Source organism: Balaenoptera physalus (genome assembly GCF_965194825.1).
Source record: "Balaenoptera physalus genome assembly, chromosome: 16".
NCBI lineage: Eukaryota > Metazoa > Chordata > Mammalia > Artiodactyla > Balaenopteridae > Balaenoptera > Balaenoptera physalus.
The window spans coordinates 80,292,659-80,318,569 of NC_138898.1; the positions used below are offsets into that span (position 1 = coordinate 80,292,659).

Genomic DNA, 25,911 nt, shown 5'->3' on the forward strand with positions numbered 1-25,911 from the left:
TTGTTAAGTGCTAGGCAAAATTTATTTTAAAAGGAGGGGAACACTGGCATTTTTCACAGAACTAGAACAAAAAATTTCACAATTTGTATGGAAACACAAAAGACCCCGAATAGCCAAAGCAATCTTGAGAAAGAAAAACGGAGCTGGAGGGGCTTCCCTGGTGGTGCAGTGGTTGAGAATCTGCCTGCTAATGCAGGGGACATGGGTTTGAGCCCTGGTCTGGGAAGATCCCACATGCCGTGGAGCAACTAGGCCCGTCAGCCACAGCTACTGAGCCTGCGCGTCTGGAGCCTGTGCTCTGCAACAAGAGAAGCTGCAACAGTGAGAGGCCCGCGCACTATGATGAAAAGTGGCCCCCACTTGCCACAACTAGAGAAAGCCCTCGCACAGAAACGAAGACCCAACACAGCCAAAAATAAATAAATAAATTTTAAAAAATAAAAAAATAAATAAAGTAAAGAGGAGAGAACAAAGCTCTTTTCAAAAAAAAAAAAAAAAGCTGGAGGAATCAGGCTCCCTGACTTCGGACTATACTACAAAGCTACAGTAATCAAGACAGTATGGTACTGGCACAAAAACAGCAATATAGATCAATGGAACAGGATAGAAAGCCCAGAGATAAACCCATGCACATATGGTCACCTTATTTTTGATAAAGGAGACAAGAATATACAATGGAGAAAAGACAGCCTCTTCAATAAGTGGTGCTGGGAAAACTGGACAGCTACATGTAAAAGAATGAAGTTAGAACACTCCCTAACACCATACACAAAAATAAACTCAAAATGGATTAAAGACCTAAATGTAAGGCCAGACACTATAAAACTCTTAGAGGAAAACATAGGCAGAACACTCTGTGACATAAATCACAGCAATATCCTTTTTGACCCACCTCCTAGAGAAATGGAAATAAAAACAAAAATAAACAAATGAGACCTAATGAAACTTCAAAACTTTTGCACAGCAAAGGAAACCATAAACAAGACAAAAAGACAACCCTCAGAAGGGGAGAAAATATTTGCAAATGAAGCAACTGACAAAGGATTAATCTCCAAAATTTACAAGCAGCTCATGCAGCTCAATATCAAAAAAACAAACAACCCAATCCAAAAATGGGCAGAAGACCTAAATAGATATTTCTCCAAAGAAGATATACAGATGGCCAACAAACACATGAAAGGATGCTCAACATCACTAATCATTAGAGAAGTGCAAATCAAAACTACAATGAGGTATCACCTCACACCGGTCAGAATGGCCATCCTCAAAAAATCTACAAACAATAAATGCTGGAGAGGGTGTGGAGAAAAGGGAAACCTCTTGCACTGTTGCTGGGAATGTTAATTGATAGAGCCACTATGGAGAACAGTATGGAGGTTCCTTAAAAAACTAAAAATAGAACTACCGTAAGACCCAGCAATCCCACTACTGGGCATATACCCTGAGAAAACCATAATTCAAAAAGAGTCATGTACCACAATGTTCACTGCTGCTCTATTTACAATAGCCAGGACATGGAAGCAACCTAAGTGTCCATCAACAGATGAATGGATAAAGAAGACGTGGCTCATATATACAATGGAATATTACTCAGCCATAAAAAGAAGCAAGTCTGTCATACAGAGTGAAGTAGTCAGAAAGAGAAAAACAAATACCGTATGCTAACACATATATATGGAATCTAAAAAAAAAAAAAATGGTTATGAAGAACTTAGGGGCAGGACGGGAATAAAGATGCAGAACTACTAGAGAATGGACTTGAGGGCACGGGGAGGGGGAAGGATAAGCTGGGACAAAGAGAGTGGCATGGACATATATACACTACCAAACATAAAATCAATAGCTACTGGGAAGCAGCCGCATAGCACAGGGAGATCAGCTAAGTGCTTTGTGTCCACCTAGAGGGGTGGGATAGGAAGGGTGGGAGGGAGACACAAGAGGGAGGAGATATGGGGATATATGTATACATATAGCTGATTTACTTTGTTATAAAGCAGAAACTAACACACCATTGTAAAGCAATTATACTCCAATAAAGATGTTTAAAAAAAGAAAGAAAAAGACAAAATAAAAAATTTAAAAAAATAAAAGAAGGGGAAATTCTCTCTTAAATTCAAGAATTAATACAGAAGTGGTTTATCAGGGGAAGCTTTAAGTCCTTAAATAAGCCTCTTAAAACAAATGAGTAGAAATGCAGACTTCCAGTTAACAGTGAAGACCAAGTTTTGTAAAAGCCAAAATACAAGGAATGTAAACAGCTTCTCAAATGACATTAAATGTTGCATACCTTTTTTCCACGTGTCACAAATGCCAATGGAGTTCAATATTAAATAAGGATGATATATTAACCATGAAAACCAATGACAATGAAAATTTCCAAAAAAATAAATATTACCATAAAGCACAGCAAAGAACATTCAAACACTTTAAACTGGTTTGAGGGACTTCCTTGGTGGCCCAGTGGTAAAGAATCCACCTTCCAATGCAGGGGATGTGGGTTCGATCCCTGGTCGGGGAACTAAGATCCCACATGCCGTGGGGCAACTAAGCCTGCACGCCACAGCTACTGAGTTCACGTGCCTGAACAAAAGAGCTCACGTGCTGCAAACTACAGAGCCCACACGCTCTGGACCCCGCCCACCACAACTACAAAGCCCATGTGCTCTGGAGCCCACGCACCACAACTAGAGAGAGAAAACCCACACACCACAACTAAAGAGAAGCCAGTGCGCCACAACGAAGACCCGACACAGCCAAAAAAATAAAGAAAATAAATAAAATAAAATAAAATAAAATAAATAAACTGGTTTGAAGACAGATAAATTCCCACTCTCAACAATAAAAGCCAGTTCTCTCGATGTATATTGTACTTGGTTTTCTCTAAACATTTGGGGGCTTTTAAAGCACAATCTTGAATTGCAAAATTTATGGAGTAATTTCCCAACATTGCAATGCAATTAAGTGGCTTAATGATTTGAAGCTCATAAAGTTTCTTGAGATCCTTAAATTTAACTCTACCAGTGATTGCCTTCTGCTAAAGAAGGCAGTTTCATGCTTTTAGTCTATGCTGTACTACAGGAAAAATCACATTCTAATCATAAATGTTAAATGTAGTACTTGAATTCTCTAGTGCTGTCCCTCCTTTACAATAGAAAAACCAATTTTGCATGTTCCTATTGAATGTCTCCACTAATACATTCTACCTACTTCTTAAAAAAACCCCACAAAACTCTTAAGAGAGCAGCTCCACTATCTTTCATCTCTCAAACACTCATTCCTACCTTTGCTACCCCCACTCCCCAACTGATGTTTGAATTGGCAACAAAGTTTGGAATAACATGATTTAGCTACTTTAATCCCCTGCCTCCATTTCCTCTTTTGCAAAATAAGATCATAGCTATCACAAAAACTAATTAAATAATATGAGATATGTAAAATGTTGGACATAATAGACATTTAAGAAATGTTCATGTGAAAAAATTAATCCACAGGTCATTTAATTTTACAATAATTAAAGATAATATATATGAAATAGAAAAAAGCTGTTGTTTTTGTTAATAGAACATTAGACAGTTTCCCCTCAGAGTATATTTTACTCTTGGGGAACTAACTGCATTTAGATCCTTCTGCTTCAAAGAATACTACACCCAAGCAGATAACGACAAAATATGTGATGACAAAAGGCCCACATGAAATGACAGGTTCTGTATGATTCCATTTATATGAAATTCTGGAATAGAATAGAATCTATGCTGGAAAAAATCAGAACAGTTGTTCCTTTAGGGGTGGGCTGGGGGCAAGGATTGACTGGGAGGGAAATTTCTGGGGTAATGGAAACATATATCATGATAGGGATTTAGATTACATAGGGATAAGCCTTGTAAAATCTGAGAGAATGTATATTTAATGCTGGTACTCTTTCTTGTATGTAAATTTTACACCAAAAGAAAAATACTATCAGCCAATATAAATTCTGATTATGATATGCATGCTTAAGTATTTATGAGAATATATCCTGATATCAGTTTACTTTGGAATAAACCAAAAATAAAACACATGGATACAAATGTGATAAAACAAGTACAGCAAAATGTTAATGGCAAAATTCAGGTGGTGAGTATTTGGTATTAAATATAAAGTTCTGTAAAACTTTGCTGTATTGTTTAAACTTTCCATGAGATGAAATGAAGGACTGAATGAGGGGAAAAAATGATAGGCGTAACTGACTTATGACTGAGGTTTTCATCATCTCCAGCCACCCCCAACCAAAGGAAGTCATTATGCCCCTGATAGCTTTCTACAGGTTTGGCTGAAATCCCATCATTTCAGTACATCCTTAACTAACCTTGTCAGTCTTATCAGAGTATCTCTTTCAGCTGAAGTGACCATCTTCTTCCAAACTTGTAAAGCAATGGTGGCTTTTGTCACAGAGTGATATTTACCGTGTAACACCTAATACTGTGTCTCAGTCCTGTCTGCATGTCCTTCCCAGCTCAACTGTAAGCTTCTTTAGGGCAGAGACTTTGCTCTCTTTATTTCTGAATATCCCTCAGTACCTAGCACTCTGCCTGGCACAAAGCAGATACTAAAGAATAACTATTGGCTCTGCCTGGCATGCAGCAGGCACAAGAGCAAGGGCTGGAAACTACAGCTTATAAGCCAGACCAACCCATTGCCAGTCTCTGTGCAGCCCATGAACTAAATGGTTGAAAAAAACCCAAAAGAATTATATTTTATGACAAATGAAAATTACAGCAAATTCAAATTTTTGTGTCCATAATAAAGTTTTATTGGAACACTGTCACTTTCATTCATATGTTGCCTGTGACTGTGTTGCACTACAACATCAGAGTTCAGTAGTTGTGACAAAGTCTGTATGGCCCACAAAGCCAAAAATATTTGCTATCGGTGCCTTTGCAGAAAATGTTTGCCAACCCCTGCACTAGAGAAATTATTAATTGTTTGCCTTAGAAATATACTTAAGGAAGTGGTTGCTATTTTGAGGCACAACTGGTCTTGAAAAAGAAAAAAAAAGTTACCCAGTTCATCTTTCTTAATTCCTCTTCAAATCCCAAAACAAATGTTACATACAAGTGCTATCCCATGGTGGGAGGAAGGCTTTTACTCAATCATATTTATAAAACTTTTTTTTTGATGTGGTTATCTCTTAAAGGAGAACTTTTCCACATCATATATCTCACTTTTATTGGAGAATGCATTGAGCGACAGTTTTGTGGATTACACAGCATGTTGTTCTGGCTAATTAGCTTACCAGCAATTAAAAATAAAATCATGGCAGAGGGCCACATGTCAATTTCACCTTGTCACAAATGTGCTTGATGCTCATTGTGTCTTAAATAAAAATGTATCGCTAGCAAGGAGAGAGAGGTTTTCCATTGGATTTTATTCCATCATTTGGAGTAATTATTCCTGACAATTTGCCCATCAAATTTTCACCCAGAAGGAGAAAAATACTACTTTGTGTTCTCATGATCACAAGTCTAACTGAGCGGAAAACAAATCTGTTTTAAATACGAGAAAAAGAGACAAGCTACTGTTTTACTCTGTTAAAAATAATATCATATGAAGAACAAAATGACAAGAAAATATGGCAGCAAATAGTACTCTAAATCTTAGCACTATTTTTTTTTCTTGACTCTCAAGACTTTTTCCACAAAAAGTCAAGATGATTTTATGTGACAGTGATAAATTGCAGGTACACACTGTTTTCCCATTTTGGGAAAAGAGTAGAGTCTGGGCGACGTCAGCCGGCTATCAGAGGGTTTTAGCAGAAGTGTGGGGCAGAGGCACAACCCGCCCACCACCACCCGTCTACTGAGAATGAAGAAAGTATGGGTCGTGTTGCAATTTCGGCTGACAAGAAGCATTACCGTTATCGCACACTGTGTGAATTAGGTAATGATTTAATTAGTACCAGTCTGAATGGTCATATAATGTTGTAATTAGAAGGCTGAAACACAAATAATTGACAGAAGTGGGACTGGAGCTTGGTGGAAAATTAACACAACGAATGGAACACAGGAAGTGGAAACGTGCGCCTCGGTGGCCAATCACAGACCTTGAGGGCAGGGACCACGGCTTACTCTAGTGTGCACACTTCAGCCATCTTACTGTGGCTCCAGCAAATTAGGCATTCATTTTTTTTCTTTTTATTGCATTACAGGGAAGTCAGGAGTTACTGGGCTCTAAATCTTTCCTTTCTCCTTTAGCCAAAGGTTAGGCAAATTATTCTACTTTTCCACAGTTCACCTTATTTCTAAGGTGGAAGAAAAAGTAAAATGCCACCTGCTTCAAAGCATTAAGTCAGGAATGATGTGGTTCTCAACCATGAACTGCCTCATGGCCACGTTTGGTGGATGAATATACAAAGGAGCTGGGAGATGGTCTATGAGACTGGATCACAAGAGCCAACAAGTTAGCTGCTCTGTAACTTAACTAGCAGTTGCCTTGTTTTCTTGTAGACACGAGATCATGGAGTAATGTATGCATCTGCAGGCCTACAGACCATCTTGCTGTTTCTTTCTAGTCTCTCATTTTTCTCTGGGTTTAACCCTTTAAAGCACAAAGTTTGCTTCAACCCATCTATATATGTTAGGGTTCAGGTCAGAAAACACAGACCACTTGAGAAATTTTAGGCAGGAAGGGATTTAATACAGAGAATCAGTTACTTAACAAAAATCACTGGGTAGGGCTGAAGGATGGCCTTTCCTCTACCACAAACAGGAAGCCTAAGTTTAGGAATACACTGGCAAAGCTGCAATTCAGGATGGAGAAGTCACAGAACAACTGCCTTTAACAACCAGTAATTGAGCCCTGAAACACCGGTGCAGAAGAATCGTACTTCTCCATAACCTGTCTTTGCACGCAAAAACAGCTAAAGCCAAAGAGGAGTGGCCTCTACCTCATTTCTACCTTCCAAACCTTGAGCAAGTACGGTAAATTCACACTCAGAATCCTAGCTGCAAGGGGACCTAGGAAATAAAGTTTATAGTTTTCTAGTCTCGACAGCTAAGAAAGGACAACTAGATTGGGTAGGAATGAAGAGTGGGGTGCCACTCAAGACCACCCCACTATAACTGCCTGTCAAACTTCTCAGTTAATTTTCCCTCTTTTCTCTTCAGCTGCTTCCAACTAACTGGGCTCTACATGTGTATCTCAAATTTCTCCCACCTAGTTGGTCTGAGCCACATTCTTTTTCTCCTGACACCCAATTTGAGAGTAACTGCATATTCATGGAAGGTCCTATGTTATGTGAGCACCAGTGACAGGAATGATGGGTACATCTGTGAATGCTGACAAGACAGGACCAAAGATAGAAGACAGCAAACCAATATTCTAGACCAACCTCTTTTCTCTGTGGTTTCATTCTAGAATGTGGAGATAACATTTTTCCTTGCTAATAAAAGTTGGAGATTGACAAGTAAAACTTTGGAATAATTAGTCCAAATAGTGGTAGTGGCCAGAAAAAGAAACACCCCCCCCCCAAAAAGCCTATCAAATATAAAAGATGCTCAAAGATATGTAATTGAAGACACATAGCTAAAAAGTAGTATCAACACCATGAAAAACAATTTTTTAAATACAGTGAACTGCATCTTAAAGAGCAAGGAGGATAAGAAAAGAAGCAAGGGGAGTATCAAGACTAGTAGAGGATACGGTAGACTGTGCCAATAAAGAATACAGAGGAAATTTGAAATATTTACAGAAAATCAAGGCTAGGTTCCCTTCTTCAGATACACACCTTGTCCCACAAGCCTGTGTGTGAAACGCAGGTCCTGGATGAATTTGAGGTACACAGTTACCTCTGCACTTCAGAGCTTTCCCCCAGCACGTGGGGCTCTAACACAGTTCAGAGTCCCAGACCAACAGACTAACCTAGACAAGATAATAAGAATTCATGTTAACTGAAAGGTGCAAGCAGCAAGTGATACACAACCAGGAAGGGTAACAGAGGTGATGCCCAATGGAAAGTGACCATCTAGTCAAACACTATCCTTCTAAAGCTCACTGTGGTTGTCTTAGCGCAGGTTCCCCCACAAGCAGACCCCGAGACAAGTGTTAAGACATTTATTTGGGAGGGAACGTGAACAGCAGCAGGCGAGTGGAGAAGTGAGACGAGGATAGAAGTTGGGGAAGAGAGGATGTATAATGAAGCCAACCACCACCGTGGGCAGCTAGAAGTTAATGCCACTGGGGAGACTGTAGAAGCCAGTGAGGTATGCATACCTCAGAGTTATCCCACTTAAGGGGCAAGGGAGCTGGGGCGTTTATACAGCAACTCTCATTAGGCACTGACAGAGGGTTGTTCAGGTAGGAGTTAATTCCCTTGTACTTCCTGCCCAGAATTCAATGACTTGAGAAAACCTCACAGATGAATAAATACGGGGCTGGCACGTGGAAACAGGACCACTGGCACTAAAGCGGAAGAACAAGGGGGCTGTGGGTGGGGCAGCAGAAACATTAGCTGGGGTTGAATTACTTAAAATCAAACCAAGCAGACGCTAACCAAATAGTAGGGTTGAGCCTTCAAGCCAGTCTTACACCCTTCAGGATCCACATTTCTTCCCAACATTCTATCCAGCTTAAACATAAGATGCAATCTGCATATACTAGAAATTTGGGACTGGAAGGAGAATGCCTAGTTTGAGGTATGGGAAGGACTGAACAGTTGCAATAAGGTAGGAATGGAGCCATTAAAATGCTACAGAGTAGAAAAATTCACAGAGATAAAACACAGCTCTAACATTCAGGGACAGAAGTGCTAAAGAACTGGGCTAGGATGTGAGGATTCTGATTCTGAAATTACTTATTTTTCAATCTGACAAACTCTCTATGGGTCACCTTGGGAGCTGTTATGCTTAGTTCTCTGCAGATATAATCAAAAGACAGAAAAAGAAAGTCTATGATTTAAGTCAAATTCTTTTGTTCAACTGCAACAGAATATATTCTGTATAAAAAGATTCTAAGGCCACTACCATATTTTATGAGCTTCTGATTTCTGACCTTGATGCTCAGATAACAATAATGAGATAGGTACAAAAACAATTTTATCACCTTCTACATGAAAAATTACTACCATTTGTACAACTGCTCAAGCCAGAAACCGAGGTGTCATCCTTTTTTTTTTCTTCATCCTCTTTATTGGAGTATAATTGCTTTACAATGTTGTGTTAGTTTCTGCTGTATAACAAAGTGAATCAGCCATATGCATACATATATCCCCATATCCTCTCCCCCTTGCGTCTCCCTCCCACCCTCCCTATCCCGCCCCTCTAGGTCATCACAAAGCACCAAGCTGATCTCCTTGCGCTGTGCGGCAGCTTCCCACTAGCCATGCATTTTACATTTGGTAGTGTATATATGTCAATGCTACTCTCTCACTTCGTCCCAGCTTACCCTTTCCCCCCGTGTCCTCAAGTCCGTTCTCTGTGTCTGCGTCTTTATTCCTGCCCTGCCACTAGGTTCATCAGTATTGTTTTTTAAGATTCCATATATGTGCGTTAGCATCCGGTATTTGTTTTTGTCTTTCTGACTTACTTCACTCTGTATGACAGACTCTAGGTCCATCCACGAGGTGTCATCCTTGATGCTTCCCTTTTTCTCAAGCTCAATCGATCACAAGTCCTATGTCACCCATAAAGAACTCTGAAGTTAATCCACTTCTCACTAACTCCACTGCCACCACCACTGTCCACCAGGTTATCACCGTCTCTCACCTGTTCTGCAAATCCTAACGTGTCTCTCCAGCCATTCTGCCAAACATTTTCCAAATCACACAGAGAGATGTTTTTCCAAATACAAATAATTGTGTTTGAGTCACTCCCTGCCTAAAATTCTGCACTTCTCACTGCCTTTAGAATAAAATCTGACATTCACTTTTGGTGTTTTATTGCCCTGCTAACATCATGGTTCTCTGCTCCTTGCCTTCTCCAGGACTCAAAACAAGTCATCTTCTCCATAGCCACAGGGACTTTCTATACGATGTTCCTCCATGCCCTTCTCTTTACCTAGCTAAATCCCAGCGATGCTTCACATCTCAGCTTAAGTAATATTGCCTTGGGAGGGAGCTTTCCAAACCCCCAGACAAGGTGGGATATCACAGTTATGCTCTTTCAGACACCCCTGAATCTCTCACATAACTCTGCCTTTGTGTAGCTAGTATTTGTAAAATGACTGTCTTCCCAGTCTAGAATGTCATCTCCATAAGGGAAGAGATCATATTGGTTTTGGTTGTCATCAGATCACCAGTGCCTCCCATCGTACCTATCACACACCACATGTCTAATAAATTTAGCTGACTCACTGGCCAATATCTAGAAGACTATGACCAAGGGTACCTCCTTTAGCTAATGACAGATGATGGCAAAGAACTGAAGTTACTACATGAGAACTTCCTGTTAAACGTGCAAGCAGAAACTTTTCTAACTAAAAGGGTTCAAATGATAAGCAGGAGCAAATTGAAAGTAAATGGATTCTGAGAACTGGGACAGCTATACCGACAACACTATCTATCATTTAGAGGTGATCCACAAAATTTGGAGTTAGTAGCCTTGGAAACTTTTGGATATCACCTAAAAAGCTAAAATAATTTGCATCTTTAGAGTTCAGACTATGATTTAAATGATAATCTAAATGGAAGTAATTTGAATACCACATTAGACCTTTCTCAAAAACTATCATGTAGCTGAATTCTAGAAAACCATTACTGCTTGTATACATTAAGCCAAAGGGACAGATCCAAGGTATCAGAGTGACCATTCCAGAAACCTTCTACAGAACTGTGTCTGGGAAAACCATGAATTTTCACAAAGGTACTAGTGACATGCTACACATAATTTTTACACATTAGCTGACTGCTGGCTGTCGGGGAGTATGTATTATTCAAACAGGGTGCACATTCAGTAATGGAAAGGGTGAGGGGAGATGCTGCCTTTAATTTTAATGTGCCTGACATGCTGGAAAAAATTATTGGCATCTGTATGTGTACGACTGAGTGTTTTGTGGAACATGTGTTGTATGCAACAGTGTTTATTATCACTAAATGAAGCCAAAAGCTAAGTTGAAAATGAATGCTAAATTAAAAATTATATAAAATGGAGTGAAATGATTTAATTAACAGATTATAAGTGAAATGTTGCAGTGCAAGAATGAGCTTGGGAGAAAAGAGAAGGAAAAAAATGTGCAAGGGTGGAAACCTGTCTTTTCCTTTCATTTCCTCAGAGGTACTAATCCAGTCACATGATGTTTGCCAGTTTTTAACCACGGCCTCTGAGACAGTCAATAAACTTACTTAATTAAGTCACTGGTTTGGAGCACAGAGTTCGAAACAAATTGCCTTCAGTTTTAAAGTAAAAGAGAAGAAAAAAAGAATTTTTTAAAATAAAGTAAAAGAGAAAAAATAACAGAATTCAATATACTACCTGAACAATGTAGCTCACTATTTTAAAGACCCTAGAAGTATAATTAGGTCCAATCCTCCTCTGTGGGCATTCCACAAACCTAACTGGAAGTACAACAGTTGCCTCTCTGGAATGAAATAACATAAATATTTATTCAGCACCAAGTGTCAAAACTGCACCAGGTACATTGACTCCTGCCATTTCAATTTTCTCTTACAATAATATTGTCTGTATGTATTACCATTATGATGACTCCCTCACTTTGAGGAGGTGACATTATTTGCTAAGGCCATCCTAGAAGGACAAGTCACAGAGCCAGAATTCAAACTCAGACATGTTGACTCTAAAGCCCGTGCTATTTCCTTTTACCATGTTGCCTCTTCCAAGGAGCCTTTAAAATAGAAGCTGTAAGTACCCAAAGAACACTGTTTCCCATTTTAAGGGATATCCCCTACAAACTCATTTACTCCAGTGTAAGGTATCTATCCCTAAATAAGGCAACAAATTATTCTCCTAAAGAAGAAAATATGATTTTCATACATTAGTATTGTTCAAAGGTGAAGTGCATTTAAAATAGTCAACTTTTTGTACCAGTTTCTCATCAATCCAGTTCTATTTTGTATGACTGTATCTGCTTACTTTTACAATGGATGATCCTATGAAAAGTCCCAAGTTTGAGACATTTAGTTACACAACTGAAATTAAGAAAGAGAAAAAAGGGAAAGGAAATATATAAAATCACTGAGTTACAAAGAACAAAAATGACTTGAAGACACTTTCTATTCAGTGTGCCTAACTGGACTTTTTGTGTGATGCAGTGTTGCAAGACCCAACCTACATTTTTCCCTGAGAGGGGAGAAGAGAGGAAGCAAATTAATATTCTCTTTTCAAAGTACATAACTGACCCAGAGATGTTTATGCCAAAATTGTGTTGCTTTTGCCCTTCAAAAAAGGAACTAAGAATTTTTGCAACACAAAACATACCCTGGAGTTTTCCAATTTTTTTGGAATTTAATTTGAGTGAAGAGAAATAAATCCAAGTGTTCCACATTGCCATATGTTGTCTGAGCTAGGTAATATGGAAGTATGCAAATCAATTCAGGAGCTTGGTCCCAGGCTCCCTACTAACTGAGCAGAGGGAAAAGGAAAAAAATTCTGACAGAGGGATGAGTTTCATCTATGAAGTGCTGAAACTGCTAAGCAGATGCCGGGAGTTCAGACAGCCAGACAACCGACTTCTCTCCCCATACTGGGGGAAAAGCGCAACACAGCAACTAGGGAAAACAACAGAAGAGTTCAAGCAGGTGAAATATGACGATAACTTTGGTCTTCAAATTTAGCATCCTTTCATTCCCTTTTGTCAACACTCAGCAGTGCTTAGGGCCTGGCACCACAAAGCTAGCCTTAGGAAAGAAGGTCTTTCCACTTTCATTGAAAGGCTAGGAATATGCAATGTTTGAAGCCTTTATCTCATAGGTCTGAGTTGTTACTGATACTCTGTTGTTCTCTGAAGAAGTCTATTTGTTCTCTTTATAATGTTCTCAATATGGAGCTCTTCATTTTTCTTAAGAAAGGGGAAGGTTGCAAGAAGGGAAAAAAAGAATAGTAAAAGGAAAGGAAGAAAGGAAAATGAAGGGTTAAAAAGATACACGTTTTATATGTCTGTTTATAATGGGAAATACATAGGATTTTCTCCCTTTAGTAATGCTAAAATGGTCTGGCATGCCTGAGAGTAAATCGATACTAAGCATAGCCCAGGTGAGACTGCCATCTTACATGAAGCACTGACTGTAAAATAGACACAAAAGACACATGATACTCTCTGAGGTCCCCAGCAGCCATAATATCCATCCTTGGCAGTTCATTTGACATTGACTTTCCCTGCTTCCCGATCTTTTTTCTTTCTTACCCCTCCTCCCAATGTCTCCTCCCCTCGCTCTCTCCATACAGCAATGCTCCAGCTGAGACTTGCCAAGGAGGTAAAGAAGAGGAAAAAAAACCTCTCAAGAAGGATTTAGCTTGGGAATAAATCCTGTGTTTTCCAGGAAGTGATGTGTACAATGCGAAAATATAAGGCTGAGCTTATAAGGACATGAACTTGGTTCTCAAGGAGCCCAACCAGAAGATTCTTAAAATGTTACTGTATGTGTTCAATGGACACTGGGTTTCCTGATTAGATCTTATCATGGTTATTTCAAATGGCTTCTTTCTTCCACTCCTCGCTATCCTTTACTTCTGCCAGGGCGCACAGACAAAGGAAAAAGACAAAGCACTCTCTCCACCCTGTCTTGGCCCCTTCCGGAAGTATTCTTTAGAGCCATAAATCCACAGAGACTTTTGAATTTAGATAACTTTTATGGTCAATGCTAAAAACCTTTGCTCCTAATAGGAAATGTCATATGGAATCCACTGGGTAGTCATAATTTCCATTTATAAATAGAAAATATAAATAGGGTGCCTTATCTGGATGATTTAATACATGTCTCTGCTTATTACTGTTTTCAAAGTGCCTTTTGCACAAATCTGATTTCAACTGTGCAATAAAGATTCATTATCCTTTTACATAGCAGCCTTTGCATTTCTATGCAGGATCTAATTACGAAAATAGGAACTATTCTATAAACAGATGCTAATCGTGAAGGGAAAATGCTTTCATTTTAGAAAGAAGGTATCGCTAAAACTTTAGTCAGAATAGCGCTGTGTCTGCATGTAGAATAAGGCGGTGGGGAGTGAGAAAGATGAGAGGATAGCAGATTGTACTTTATTCTTGACAGAAGCGACATGAATATCACTGGGGTAAAGGTCCCCAGAAAACTACTGTAAAATTGAGGTGAGCGACAGAATGCACATAATTTAATTCCTATACCCCAATTTAATTCTTTGTTCCCATGAATTACTTTTTAAAAAAACCTCTTGTACCCTATTTTCTTGTATTTTCTATTTTCCTACAAAAAGCCCATTTACTTTTATAATCAGGGGTGGGGTTTCCAATAAATACCAGAAAAAAAAAAAATCCTCCCTTTTGGAGAAAGAGTTAATATCTACTTTGGGGGAATAACTAAAAACAAAACAAAACAAAACTAAACTAAAATAGACTGAAGAGACCATCTGTAATGGACATTTTAGGTAACAAGTTAATTTTTTGTTTTACTAATGGGTTATATTAAAGGAGCAGTATAAAGGCACACTTTCTAATTAATGAAATGAACAGTTCTTTGATCACATTTGACCTTTCCACAGCACAGTCATAGCTGATCATCTCATGCACTCTTGTTTATGAAACACTTCCTGCTCTGTTTAAGTGACCTATTCCTAGTCTTACATCCCCAACTTCTTCTCTATCTTCATCACTGGGTCTTCTTCCTTACCAGGCTTCTGTATACGGGACTATATTCTGAGCCCCCTTTTTATTTACATTCTCTTCCTAAAGGACCCAGAAAGTCCCGAGGCTTTAAAATCTCTTCTATATGCTGATGACTCCCAAATTTGTATCTCTACTCTGGATATCTTCCCAATCTCCTAGACTCTTTAACTGGCCAGTTGACATCTTCCCTTGGCTGTCAATGGGCATTTCTTTTATAACATGTCAAAACAAAGTTATTGATTCCCTGCTTCTCACCCTTCAAATTCATCCTCATACAATCTTTCCCTATATCTATAAATGACATCAGTCATCCAGTTGCTCAAGCTAAAGTCCTGAAAGTTATTCTTTGCATCTCATATCTAATCCACCTAAAGTCCCGCCAAATCTGTACCTAAAAGAAGGCCTAAATGCGACCGCTTAACATTTCACTGCTACAATCCTGCTTTAAGTCACCACTCTATCTCTCCTGGCCCATGCAAGGTGATCTCCTAGCTTCCACACTTGTGAGCACAACAGAGAGTTTCTCTAGAGTAAAAACCAGTATCACTCTGCAGATTAAAACAGTCCAAGGACTTCCCATTGCAACCAGAATTAAAGCCAGCTTTCTACCCATAGCCTTCAAAGGCTCTGCATGAGTCATCCTCTTTTCTCTCTCTCTCCTTGAACACTAAATTCCAGCCACACTCTGTCCCTCAAACACAAGCGTGTTAGTGTCTCAGGGCTTTGTACTTGCTCATTCTTCTGCTTGGAACACCTGTACTCCCTCCCACTATTCTTCAAAAGGCGTCCCCATCATTCTGCCCTTAACCCAGATCCTCACCACCCATACTCTGTCATATTGCCCTAGGTTATCTTCTCCATAGCCTCACAAGTATTTGAATTAATCATTTGCTTCCTTCTGTATTTGCTACCTATCTTTACCCTAGAATGTAAGCCCCCCGAGAACAGTGTTTTCTTGTTGTTTAGCACTATATCCCACCACAAAGGACAATGCCTGGCTCAGAATAGATAACTTAGCAGAAATGCTTTTTAACTGAATGACTTAATTAATTTGCCCACGACAACAGGATGACATGCAATAACTTGAAAATATCTCTAAAAAATCCTTGGAATATGGCAATGCTAAAAAGTAACAAAAACAAACCCACCTATCCATGGAATATAGAAATGCTGCATTTAGTTATTTAATAATAATCTAGTAATTTAATGGAGTAATCAATGTGCATTTCCTGACTTGTTCCTTCAAGGTGCCGGTCACTGAGCATAGTAGAAATAATGTTTAAATGATAGGTGAAGAAATTTACTTCCAATGCACCATATAAATGACCTTTTAAAGAAAGTTGTCTTAAGCCAGTTCATGATATGAATAACCATCCCTTAAATATTTACTTATTTTGGAATTTCATGTTAGAATTTCTTAAATCAGATGAAAGATGCATAACAAGAAAATAGAAGGAACACAGATACAATTACACACATACTTTATTATAAAAATAATATATTAATAAATCATATATTCCAGGCAGTAGAGCTAAATACTTTACGTGCATAATCTAATTGAATTTTCAAACATTCCTATATGGTATGTACCATTGTTACTTCCATATTACACTTAAGACAGCTGTGGTTTATAAAGATGAAGTATAATAATGGTCAAAGTAACACAACAAGTAGTAAATAGTGAAGCTAGGATCTGAGCCCATGATGGTCTGATCCTAAATCCTATATACTACTCATATGATTATAGTAGAAAATAAACTTCTTTCTTATTCTTTATTAAGTTTTTGAATCACCCACAAACATACTAAGATACTATGGGAAACAAGTGTAGATGAGCACAATCTTACTCTCTCAAAAAGTCTAGATTTGGTAGGTGTCCAAATACCTAAAGGAGTACGGCATTGCCAGCAGGCAGGTGAGGAGGGACTGTCAGTTATACTGGTAGCATGTAAAGTGGGACCCCACCCAATCCAAACATAGACATTCATCTATGTCAAGTCCTGCTCTCTGGTCATTACCCTTTAGACAGTCCAAAACAATCCTTGCTTCTACATACCTATATAAGACATCTGGCTCCTAGTAAACTATTAATGATAGAATGCAATGCAATAAACCTTATTTAGAAGATCTTAAAAGAACAAAGCCTTCACTAATGACATTTTAATGAGGAAATGCATAGGCTAATTACTGTAATCTTCTAGCTGGGCTATAAAAAGCCTACACCCAAGTGATGTAAATATCTGCTGATTTAGACTGTACTGAAAAAGTTTCATTTTATATTTTAAATCACTGAAGGAAACAAAAAAAATAAATAAGGGGAAAAACCTCAATCCTCAGCTACAGAACACCATCTAAGAAGAAGAGGATTAACAGGGAGCACTCAGGGCAAGATAAATATTTTTTCAATGAGTATCTACCCAAGTCCCAAATTGATTGTTCAGCAGTGCATAAATCTGGCACAACCTCTTGGCTAATGAAACAGACTAAGCAACATCAACACTACATTTTGAGGTAAGGAACAGTTTAGGCTTGTGAAGAAACAAGCCTGCCAGTATCTTGCACTGCTATCATATATGTACATTCACATATTTATCTCATTTTATTCTTGTGATGACTTGTGGGTGGGTGACAGGTAGGACACTGGCTAATAAGCATTAGTGGAAGCTAGAAATATCCCAAGGTTACTTACTTAGGAGGCTAAGAAATCATTGTGGGAAGCTGCCATAGACCTTACAGAATTTTAAACCATTTTTTTCTTATTAGTGTTTCATTTGTATCCTTTCTCTCAACTTCGAATTGTCTACACTTATGGAAGGACACAAAGGCAACAATAAAAAAAAATACTAGAAAAAAACATACACACACACACAAATACACATACATATACACACACATACATATATACACATATGCACACATATACACACAAACACATATATGCACACACATACACACACATATACACATGCACACATATATACACATGCACATACATATATACACATACACATATACACAAACACACACATATACACACATATATGCACACACTCGCACACATATACACACATGCACACATACACACACATAGACGCACACAGTATACACCCACATATACGCGCACACACATGCACACATGCATACACACACACACGTACACACGTTCACACACATATATGCACACACACATACACACACACGCATGCATGTATACATACACACATATACACAAACACATTTATACACTCACATATATACACACACATATATATGCACACACACATACACACATACATAAACATACAAACACACATATACACACACGCACATATACACACATACACACGTATACACACACATATATACACACATGCACACACATATACACACATGTATACATGCACACACACATACACACACATATATATATATATATATATACACACACACATATATACAATCTAATATCTCTCTCTTCCACACTGCCCTGACCCTTTTCAAGCTTAACTTATCACAGTACATGGATATATTAGAAAGTCTTCATTTCCAAGCTGAAAAATATTTTAGGAAATCATATTAGAATGTGGTCATGAAAAAACAGACTTAACATGAGCTAGTGTGCATAGTGGGGGAAAAATAAGAGGGATAGAGGAGTTAGGAGAACAACTCTAAAGCCAATTAATCAGCCATATGTCTTATAGCAAGTCATTTAACCCTAGAGATCTCAGTTTTCTCCCCTGCAAATTAGGGGCTTAGAAAAGATGGTCTTCAGAGTTTATGGTTTGAAATCTAATATTTTAAAATTCTATGACTCTAGCACACATACAGTTCAGATACAACTCTTTCTTTAAGGCCCACCTCTTCCAAGAAGTCTTTCCTGATATAGCTAGTAGGAAGTAATACTTCCATTCTTTCGAAGCTTACTCTATTATGTCTTTACCTCTCTGTAGTGATCAAGAGCACCGGTCAAAGGCCCGAGTTCAAATCTTAATCACTTTATTAGCTATGTGACCTTAGGTAAATGACCTAACCTATCTGTCCCTCAGTTTCCTAAGTTGTCAAATGGAGATAATAATGGTACCTACTTCGTGGGATGATTAAGAAGATTAAATGAGATAATGTATGCAGAGTGATAAGAACAGTGCTTATCACATAAGTGATAAATGAATGTTAGAATAGTGGCTATAGTTGTTATTTTTGATTGAGTCACGCAGCCTCAGATATGCTGCAATCCCACCAAATGTTACTGTATCACACCTCTTCTATGATTTACAAAGCTTTAAAGATAGCTATTTTTAGTTGACCTACCAACTAAAAATCTTATGAGCTAGGGAAACATGAACCAAAGTGATCTTGGTTCAAGGGCATACTCATTTTTGTAATATGCCTGTCTCACTCACCAAATCATGAGCCCTTGACAGGAATGAATGGTGACTTACCCATCTCTTTCTCTCCCATGTGGCACCGAAACGACGCTCAACAAACTTACTGAATATGATTGCTCTGGCTTTATCACTAGATGGTGGTTGTAGATGTTTAGTCTAAACACTGGGATGCTGGGTTTTACTACTTACATAATTGTTCTGATTCAGTCCTTCGATGTTCAACAAATATTTGTTGAGTCTCTACTATGTGCCAGGCCTGTGCTACAGCAGGGATTTCTAGGGCACACAATGTAGACATCTATCTGAACCCATGGAGCTTAAAGAAGAGCAGTAACAACAGATACTGTACATTACAAAGACAATCACATTACCAAGAAAGTCTGGGGACTGATGTGATAAATACACACACACCTAACAATGTAGATTATATATTAGGTTACCTACTGTGAATTCAGCGGTCAAACAAAGGTGATGGGCATAGCCACCAAACTCAAATAATCTGCTTTATTTGCTATAGACCAAATTAAAATTTAAATTTTAAAGTAACAGTCTTGATTTCTGTAATTTTATAATATCTAAAATAATTACTAAACCCATAGATGGCAGAATATGGAAACACAAACATTATGGTATATATATGGATGTTTCATTCCCCTAGACCATGAGGATAATATTTAATCTCTAAGATCAAGGATATCTCATATATCAGTTCAACATTTATTGGTTACCAGGTGCTTGTGATAGGCCCTGGGGATATAAAGATAAATAGAATGTTCCTACCTTTCAAGAGTAGGTATTACAGTGGGGGAAAAACAAGCAACAGGAATCTTAAGGGGGCTAAAACCTTAAACTTATCTTTTCTTAACTAACTACAAATCTGTCCTGTTATATAGGGCCATTATTGAGCCATAAACCACCAAAAAGTAACTTTTGAGGAAACTCTCTCAGCTAAAGTTGAATCATGCCAAAAAGGGATTATTATTCTGGTAAGGGCTGACTCTATTACTTAATCAATTTTTTCATGAAATTTTTAAAGAAAATGAGCTCCTGGAGAGAACAGACCACGTCTCTGTCCCTGCAGTTCCACTATGATTATCTGGGGAACCAACCTGATGTTAACTATGTGGGAATACAATAGTGAAAACTCTGGTTTAAAATACTGAACATAGTTTTCCCCTAAAGATATCCAAGAATATACATTTATAATTCTGAAAATATGAACCAGGAGAAAACATTTTTATTTATTCAAACTGCAACTTATTCTTCCTTGGGGGTCTGGGTGCTATCATCTTGCTCAATTAGGATACATGGTTAAAAAAACCAAAAACTTAAAAAGAGGGAAAATCATTGGTTTTATTTTAAAATGTTGTGTATATGTGTGTGGACATATGGGTAGATGCATATACAAATGCTCAAACAACTAGCATTATACAGTGATTTTAGAAGTAGAAAGAACTAATTTGTGCGTATGTGTGTGTATGTATGTGTCTGAAGCAGAAAGAATTTCAGCAATTATTTAGCCTAGTTCCCCCATTTTTCTGAAGAAACTCATGTTAAAAGAGGTTTATTTGTTGCTCAAGAGTAAAGAGCAAATAGGTAGCAGAGGTGAAAATACAAACCATTTGTGACTCCAAGAGCAGGGCTTTGTTCATATATAACAAATGTTTATGAGACTGTATGTATACAAATAAAGTTCCTGGTTAAGTGTCTGTCGCAAAAAAAGTATTCAATTAGCAGTAGTAATGTTATACATTTCTATTTATTTTTGATATTAGCTGTAACGATCATTATATACGCTCAATGTAAACATGACAGCTTCTTAAACCTTTTTCTCAAGAGTACAATTTAATGATTATCTGAGCCTTGGACTTGCTATCACTGTACCTTTTCTGACCTCAAAAGATATAACAGCAGGTGAACATTAATGGTACCTGAACTATTGAACCTACCCTCAACTGATGTCCACAAAAGTTTGCCAATCAGTATGTCCTGATGGGAAAACTCAGTCTAGCTCTGCTGATTTCAATTTATTCCTTTAAAATGAAAACAAATACACAGGAATCATGTTTTATTTAAGAACCTAATTCCAGACACATCAGTGCATTAATACATCTGTCCCTACAGGTGCTGCCATTACTGATCAAATCTGAATTATTTTCATTCAGCTGCCGCAACCAAATACCTAAATGCCTAGAGAATAACAGAGCATGAGATGGTTCCAAGGTGACATGCTCTGACTCCTTTCCGTGCCAGATGAAATTTAATTATATCCATTGTTTTTATTATTTAAAATATATTGGCCATCCATCTACTCAGCGAGAAATTCCCTGCTATTTTATTCAGTTCAGTTTATTCAGTATAGCTTTTATGTTAAAAGAAAGGAGGTATGTTGGGGAGGAGGAGGAAAAAAATGTATCTCCCTCCTCCACTCCCCACAAGGGGATATGAGGCTGCTGAAGCCCAGCTGATTTCCCAAGCCCAATTATTTCATTGTACACTCTCCTCCTCAACAGCACATTTTACCTAGGGACACGGTCTGCCTAAACACCACACACTTAATGGAGTCCCTGAAGCTGTCTCAATTTCATCGCTTCTAACTAATAGGCTGTGATACTTTTTCCCCAAACAGATCAGAGCTCTTCGCTAACTCCACATCTTCCTCCTACAGAAAAAAAAAAAGGCAGGGGGAGGGGGAGAAGCTAGTCTGATGAAAGAGAGTATTCATTCCTGCCACCATACTTTCCTTACTGCCTAATACCTGCATTTCTTAAGGGCACAGTAACCTCACTTAATCCAATCCAGGGGCTTCTTTTTTCCAGATAATGACAACAATAGGTGTTTTCTTATGACTGTTAGTAGTAACACTGAACAGCTGGAATCTACACACTTTGCTGTAGTTAACAGGCAGACAAACCAAGTTTTGCTTTCCTTGAAAGACCTCTAAAATTGATTGCCCAGAGAGTATCTTAAGATTGAGAGAGAAAATAAGGAAGGAAGCAGAAAACACAGCTTTCCTGAAACTTATAAGATCTCTGGGTTATGCTGCTAGAAGTCAAAGACAAGGATTTCAAAATTCTCCCATTTTCTTCCACCATTCAGAAGTAGATTTAGTATTCATATTCAAAAGGTCACTCCTATTATGACCTGGGTTTATGTCTTGAAAATGAGTCTGATTTCCAGAGGTAGGTGTCACTGTATCAAAGGCCTCACTATATCTCCCTATGGAGAGATGTAATTTATGTTTTCCTTAATCCTTAGCACCTGTGTTAATAACTGTGTCTTACTGAAATTTTCCCATTCAATAATTTACACATTTTTGGCCAGGATCTCTAGAAAAAGAGTCTACTTACTTTTTTCAAAACTAATTTCTTTAAAAAGGTTACACATACTTTAAGATGGCCTTCCTGCCATCTTCCAGGGTCACACCCAGGTGAAGATTTCAAGAAAAAGTATTGAGAAACGCAGGCCCAAAGGCAGGCTGAAGAAATCCCATAGCTATTTCTGAAATGCGACGCCTCCCGTCCCCCAGGGATAATTTCTGTGCTACCTGAGATAATGACTCTTATATAATGTGGGAAATAATCAAAATAGTTAATCCAAATTGCTCTTACACTCTGTTAGAACTCAGCAGCTCACTTCTCAAGGCAAGACACCACAGTAACATTTAATTACATTTGACATTTAGCTTTGGGTTCCTTAAGTCATCCTAAATTATCTTTTGGGTCAAAACAGACCTGGATTTTCCTACTGAAGACAGTTACTATTATCTTCAAAGTTAAAACCCCTGACTGGTGTGGGATGGAAGAGATAGCAAACATGTAGTAATAACCTCTAAAACACACCATCACTGTATCTCAAGGAAATAAAGTCCCCTCCCTCATTGTGGCCTTTGACCAAAAGGTATGCGACCATCCTAGCTGTGGTCAATGTTCCCTGGAGGAGCACATGGGTCGTTAGTCCAAAAGGTATCTAAAGTGGATTGCAGAAAAGACCAGTGAAGATGGTCTTCTGGTCATGCATTAAGCATTCTATTGCTTACGTTCACCAACTTACAAACTTACACTGACGCTTTCCAGGTTCAACAAATGGTCTCCTTTGTCATCTTTTTATAGCACAATGACAAATTCTGGCAAATCAGGGACCAAAGAGAAGAAAGTGCTTTGAATATTAAATGTAGAAATAAGGAAGCCCAGAACTAACTGAATTCGTTTATGCTGAACAATATTCTTTACAGAGAAGGGAGAAATCATAGGAATACACAGGAAAATAATAAAAGATTATTAAAGTAAATTCTAGGTTGGATCTGAGATTTAAATAACCCTGACAGGAGGTTATATTAATCACTGCACTTTCTTCCCCAGAGGCAAACCTATCTGAAACAGTCAGTTGTTGGCACAGGCATGCTTTATCACGTTAGGACATTATGTTGGATGAGTTTAATCTGAACAGTGCCCTCTGTAGGGATTAACATTGTTTTGAATCTTCTTCCCAGTGTTTGGCATTTGTGTCCTGTTGCAAAAATCAATGACCCTCCTAAAAGGCTCTTCATTTAGGCTCTGAAATCATGGTTTGCCTTAAGTCTCAGTTCTGATGCTTATGAACTATGTGATCTTGAGCGAGTTACTTTACCTCTCTAAACCTCAAGATTTATACCTGAAAAATGAGGATACTATTTAGAAGGCAGTGGTGTGGTTTAAACACAATAACGCATGTGCATGTAAAATACTAGCACCATGCCCAACACAGAGTAAGGGCTCACTACGAGTTTCTAAGAGTATTTGTGTTCAAGATATGTATCTGTCTGCATTTGTACTTCATTGACTTATCATCATTTCTCATTCTCTTCTTCAAAAGCAGTTCTTTCCCAAGACAAATACCATATGATATCACTTATATGTGGAATCTAAAATATGACACAAATGAACTTACCTACAAAACAGAAACAGACTCGCAGACATAGAGAACAGACTTGTGGTTGCCAAGGGGTGGGGAGAGGGGTGGATTAGGAGTTTGGGATTAGCAGACGCAAACTATTATATATAAAATGGATAAATAACAAGGTCCTAATGTATAGCACAGGGAACTATATTCAATATCCTCTGATAAACCACAATGGAAAAGAATATGAAAAAAATGTGTGTGTATATATATATGTATAACAATCACTTTGCTGTACAGCAGAAATTAATACAACATTGTAAATCAACTATACTTCAATAAAATAAATTCTTTTAAAAAACAATTTTTCCCCTCATTACGTCTGATAAAGTGCAAACACATAGTTTCAAATCATGTAAAGCAACCAAGAAGGGCTCAGCCTTCTGCAGGTTTACAATTCTGCCAAGGTAAGCTGCCATCAGGGTTGAAGGACCAGAGATCTGGCATTATATTGGCAAGCCTAGATGCAGTCAGGCTTAGTCCACATGAGAGACAAAGGTAGTGAGATGCCATCTACAATTACAACAGTAGACTAAAAAAATCCCACAGGGTTGATTGCATTCTCCTCATTTAGCTTTCTTGCTCTCCTCTCTGTGCACATCTTGGTTCTGTCAGATTGTCGCTAGTATCTACCTAACGGTGGTTTTACTAGGGTTTAAGCCTTGCTGGCTTTTTGCCTGTGGGCCCGAACTCTCACACTGACACAGAAGAAAGAAGATGATAACAAATACAAGGAGCCTTTCTTTTAACACCCTGATTCTCCCTCCATGGCATTTTGCTCCCTAAATTAGAGTTCCATCTGCCCATATTCCATGCGGAACATCAGCAATCTCAGCGGAGGCGGTGCCTTCAGAGTTTCTTTACGCCTTCAGCTTTCAGTTGCCTGCAGTGTGACATGTTCAGACCAATACAGATTTTCCTGTCTTTATACTGACAAGTGAGAAGTGACAGTTTAAACATGCTAAAGGTAATTAGCACTAAGACCTCGCACCGTCTCAAGTTCATCTTAGCGAGCGTGATGATGAAGTAGCAGCTTTTATTCCTACTCTCTTATTTAGTGCCATGGTCTCATCTCAGCTTCTCACTTTCTACATCTGTGTTGAGTTAGTAGAGTTTTCCAATTAGCAAACTACTATTAAATACAGACTTTGTTTGCTCAAGATATATTAGAAGTGACTTGAAAGGAGTAGCATAAAACTTTCATTTCATTTGGCAAATTTACGGCAACGAACTCAAAATCAATGTTCTATTTGTCAGAATTAGAAGGTCCACACTAAATTTATACATTTCCTAAAAAATTCTATAAGACAGGGATTATTTTCCCCTTTGATAACAAAAGTATAATCAATAAATGAGACACTCTTCCTAAGAGAAAGAAAGGAAGGAACATTACATTTTTTTTTTTTAGCACCTATTATAAACTCTGTGATAGGGTACTGTCAACATGATTTCATTTAATCTTCTCAAGATCACTTTGAGGGAGGTATTACTGGTCCCATTTTTATAGTGAGAGTAACAGACTGGGTAAAGTTAAATATTTTGCCTAAAACCACAGTTAGTTAAAGCAAGTGTCTCAAAATCTGGGTGTCTGAACTCAGTGACCCCTTCCTTTGTCTCTTATATGAAAAAACAGTCTATTTAAAATTATATTAGGACAATTGAAATGGTTACAAATTATCTGTTATATTTATTCACAGGGGAGACAGGAACACTTTACAACATTAAAATCTAAATAAATGTATCAACTGTCTTAAGAATTTTAAAAAATGACAAAGCAAGTCACTCTAAACTATACAGTACATGT

General features: G+C 38.1%; 1 protein-coding gene and 2 long non-coding RNA genes across 8 annotated transcripts in view; 2 read left to right on the forward strand and 1 right to left on the reverse strand.

Annotated features, from left to right (window-relative positions):
* AUTS2 (activator of transcription and developmental regulator AUTS2) overlaps positions 1-25,911 on the reverse strand; it is a 1,112,861-nt gene that overhangs the window by 523,548 nt on the left and 563,402 nt on the right. The gene's annotated exons all lie outside the window — the stretch shown is intronic.
* LOC309646275 overlaps positions 1-25,911 on the forward strand; it is a 638,120-nt gene that overhangs the window by 392,357 nt on the left and 219,852 nt on the right. The window lies entirely within an intron of this gene.
* Positions 1-25,911, forward strand: part of LOC309646301 — a 266,260-nt gene that overhangs the window by 118,446 nt on the left and 121,903 nt on the right. The window lies entirely within an intron of this gene.